Genomic DNA, 4413 nt, shown 5'->3' on the forward strand with positions numbered 1-4413 from the left:
AGTGCTTCAGGACCTCTTGCACTTACATGTGCAGCAGAGTACTGTAATGGAAGCATGCTGGGTCCATAACCCAGAGGTAGGCAGATTGAAACTATCCTCTGCTATATGCATTTTTTTTTGTTAATTAAAGTAATCCAAAACTGGGATTGATATTTTTGCTCTTTTATTTTTACTTAAAGTACAATAACTTTTACCATTTTAATTTGTTTTAATAGTATATTGACAGTATTGTTTTCTTTCAAAAATCCAATTAATTTTCTTTACCCGATTATTAAAATGGTAATTGACAAAAACAAACTACATTGTCACCAGAAGAGCAATACAAAATGTACAAGTGATATATTAAAATCATCTTTCCAGCTTGAATTTCAATGATGCATTGGGGCAACGATTTTGTGAGAAACATCTTCACCCTTTAATAAAGATTTTCTTAATTCCTTACCTGTGTGCTAATTAGATATCACCTTGTTTTCACATTAAACAGACTTCCACATGAGAAAGCAGCAAGGATGCAGTGGCGTTAATGTTTCCTGGTGTCAACCTGTATTATTTCAGTAGATATTGAAATGAGGATGCATCTTGCTGCCTTTCCAATGAAGCAAGTTTAATTTAGTAATAGGTGAAAAACCATCCAAGAGCTGTTTAATCACTCAATTGGATTTTTTTGCCAGCATATTTCTTTTTCTCTGCAACCCACTGCTAAATTGTGCTTCCTAGCTGTTTTTATAAAATCACTGAATCAAATCTAACTCTGATTACATCAGAGAAGTCTAAATACCTAACACCATAACAGGGGGTTTGAAATTTTGACTTGTCTACTTAAAGATCACCAAAATCTGATAACAAAGTCAATTACATCCCTGGGTGGGATTGAACCACCAACCTTTTGGTTAATAGCCATACACACTAACTGATTGCGCCACAGCGACACTTTGCAAAATTACATACTGACAAAGGCTAATAAACAATCATCTAGAACGTTTCCTAGAAAAACTTTAAAAAGTCAATAATCTGGAGTGTTTTTGTAAGATGTTTCTGCCATCAACCAATGAAGAAACACATTGGTACTTTCCCATGATGAGTGAGTGCTTCAGGATCTCTTGCACTTACATGTGCAGCAGAGTACTGCAATGGAAGCATGCTGGGCCCATAACCCAGAGGTAGAAAGATTGAAACTATCCTCTGCTATATGCATTTTTTTTGTTAATTAAAGTAATCCAAAACTGGGATTGATATTTTTGCTCTTTTATTTTTACTTAAAGTACAATAACTTTTACCATTTTAATTTGTTTTAATAGTATATTGACAGTATTGTTTTCTTTCAAAAATTCACTTAATTTTCTTTTTTGTGTGCTAATTAGATATCACCTTGTTTTCACATTAAATAGACTTCCACATGAGAAAGCAGCAAGGATGCAGTGGCGTTAATGTTTCCTGGTGGTAGTGGGGGACTGTGTTTGTGCTTTCCTCTGGTCAGCTCTGGTAAAAGTCAGATTTCTTTGTCTCAGATCTTCCTCTAGCCTTGTTCTTCTTTCGAGAGTTCCCTTGTGCTGCCTCAGTTGGATCTCCTTCACTTGACAGGGGGGTACCCGAGCAGCGACCCTCCCCAGCACTAGCCCAACTCCTACTTACCTGCCAGGTGAGATACTATGATCATGAAGGTGCTTCTCCCAGGGAAAGGCTCACCCATTGCACTCTGGGTGTGCTGCTCCTGCGATTTCCCCAAATGTGGGAAACTTGACTGCATAATTTGTGTTTCCCCTGGTCGGCTCTCGTATAATTCAGATCTCTTTGTCTCAGGTCTCTCTCCAGCCTAGTTTGCTGTCTGTTTCCACTTCTCTTTTCTTAAACCGCTCCCTTCTATGCCCTTGCGCACCTTAATTAAATCTAACTCTGATTACGTCAGAGAAGGCTAGGTACCCTACACCATAAGAGGGGGTTTGAAATTTTGACTTGTCTACTTAAAGATCACCAAAATCTGATCACAAGGTCAATTACATCACTGGGTGGGAACCTTTTGGTTAATAGCCTATGTAAGTGCAAGAGATCCTGAAGCACTCACTCATCATGGGAATGTACCAATGTGTTTCTTACAAAAATTCTCCAGATTATTGACTTTTTAAAGTTTTTCTAGGAAACGTTCTAGATGAATGCTTATTAGCCTTTGTCAGTATGTACTTTTGCAAAGTGTCGCTGTGGCGCAATCAGTTAGTGTGTATTGCTATTAACCTAAAGGTTGGTGATTCAATCCCACCCAGGGACGTAATAGACCTTGTTATCAGATTTTGGTGATCTTTAAGTAGACAAGTCAAAATTTCAAACCCCCTCTTATGGTGTAGGGTACCCGGCCTTCTCTGATGTAATCAGAATTAGATTTGATTAAGTGATTTTATAAAAAACAGCTAGGAAGCACAATTTAGCAGTGGGTTGCAGAGAAAAAGAAAAATGCTGGCAGAAAAATCCAATTGAGTGATTAAACAGCTCTTCATTTTCTGGCTTTATTTTTATGCTAACAAATTTGTTCTCTGAAAAGTGTCCACAAAGCCAAGTCTCTGATTAACACCTTTGTAGGCATGGTTTTTAACCTATTACTAAATTAAACTTGCTTCATTGGAAAGGCAGCAAGATGCATCCTCATTTCAATGTCTACTGAAATAATACAGGTTGACACCAGGAAACATTAACGCCACTGCATCCTTGCTGCTTTCTCATGTGGAAGTCTGTTTAATGTGAAAACAAGGTGATATCTAATTAGCACACAGGTAGGGAATTAAGAAAATCTTTATTTAAGGGTGAAGATGTTTCTCACAAAATCGTTACCTCAATGCATCATTGAAATTCAAGCTGAAAAGATGATTTTAATATATCACTTGTACATTTTGTATTGCTCTTCTGGTGACAATGTAGTTTGTTTTTGTCAATTACCATTTTAATAATAGGGTAAAGAAAATTAAGTGGATTTTTGAAAGAAAACAATACTGTCAATATACTATTAAAACAAATTAAAACGGTAAAAGTTATTGTACTTTAAGTAAAAATAAAAGAGCCAAAATATCAATCCCAGTTTTGGATTACTTTAATTAACAAAAAAAATGCATATAGCAGAGGACAGTTGCAATCTGCCTACCTCTGGGTTATAGGCCCAGCATGCTTCCATTGTAGTCCTTTGCTGCACATGTAAGTGCAAGAGATCCTGAAGCACTCACTCATCATGGGAAAGTACCAATGTGTTTCTTCATTGGTTGATGGAAGGAACATCTTACAAAAACTCTCCAGATTATTGACTTTTTAAAGTTTTTCTAGGAAACGTTCTAGATGAATGCTTATTAACCTTTGTCAGTATGTACTTTCGCAAAGTGTCTCTGAGGCGCAAACAGTTAGCGTGTTCAGTTGTTAACCAAAAGGTTGGTGGTTCAATCCCACCTAGGGACGTAATTGACCTCGTTATCAGATTTTGGTGATCTTTAAGTAGACAAGTAAAAATTTCAAACCACCTCTTATGGTGTAGGGTACCTGGCCTTCTCTGATGTAATCAGAGTTAGATTTGATTAAGTGATTTTATAAAAAAAACAGCCACGAAGCACAATTTAGCAGTGGGTTGCAGAGAAAAAGAAATATGCTGGCAGAAAAATCCAATTGAGTGATTAAACAGCTCTTCATTTTCTGGCTTTATTTTTATGCTAACAAATTTGTGCTCTGAAAAGTGTCCACAAAGCCAAGTATCTGATTAACACCTTTGTAGGGATGGTTTTTCACCTATTATTAAATTAAACTTGCTTCATTGGAAAGGCAGCAAGTGATGTCATCCAAGCAGTGGGTCAAAGTTGGCTTCAAACCTCGTCTGCTTATGAAAAGAGAAAAGGGGTATGCAGGGCATGGCGGCCTTTTGCGGTGCTTGGATGACCCCTAGTTCGCATTAAATAATGCAGTCGAGTTTCCCACATTTGGGGAAATCACAGGGGTCAGCATACCCAGAATGCAATGAATGAACCGCACCCTGGGAGAACAGTCTTCATGACCATGGTATCTCCTATGCAAAATAAGTATGATTTGGGATAGGGCTGGGGAGGGCCGCTGCTCAGGCACATCTCTGTCAAGTAAAGGAGATTCAACTGAGGCAGCACAAGGGAACTCTCATCTGGGGACAACAACTGCAGGGAGAACACATATTTTCAGATGAACATGGGAGGGCAGAAGGCTGCCTAATACTGAAGCACCCCCAAACAACAAACCAAATGCAACAACTAGTGCAAGCATTCCTGGGGGAAGGCCTGCAGCAGATGGATTTGCATATGGCGATGTCATCCAAGCAGTGGGTCAAAGTTGGCTTCAACCCTCGTCTGCATATGAAAAGAGAAAAGGGGCGTGCAGGGCATGGCGGCCTTTTGCGGCACTTGGATGACCCCTAGTTCG

At 38.6% G+C, this 4413-nt stretch overlaps 1 non-coding gene and 1 pseudogene across 1 annotated transcript; one reads left to right on the forward strand and one right to left on the reverse strand.

The window, feature by feature from the left end:
- The first annotated feature begins 1624 nt into the window (after positions 1 to 1624).
- Positions 1625 to 1787, forward strand: LOC135019318 (U1 spliceosomal RNA). Its single transcript, XR_010216906.1, has one exon. It is a non-coding gene; the product is annotated as a U1 spliceosomal RNA (small nuclear RNA).
- A 2081-nt stretch (positions 1788 to 3868) lies between these two features.
- Positions 3869 to 4047, reverse strand: LOC135019442 (U1 spliceosomal RNA; annotated as a pseudogene).
- Between the last annotated feature and the right edge of the window lie 366 nt (positions 4048 to 4413).

The sequence above is a fragment of the Pseudophryne corroboree genome, unplaced genomic scaffold (genome assembly GCF_028390025.1).
Source record: "Pseudophryne corroboree isolate aPseCor3 unplaced genomic scaffold, aPseCor3.hap2 scaffold_334, whole genome shotgun sequence".
NCBI classification, from domain to species: domain Eukaryota; kingdom Metazoa; phylum Chordata; class Amphibia; order Anura; family Myobatrachidae; genus Pseudophryne; species Pseudophryne corroboree.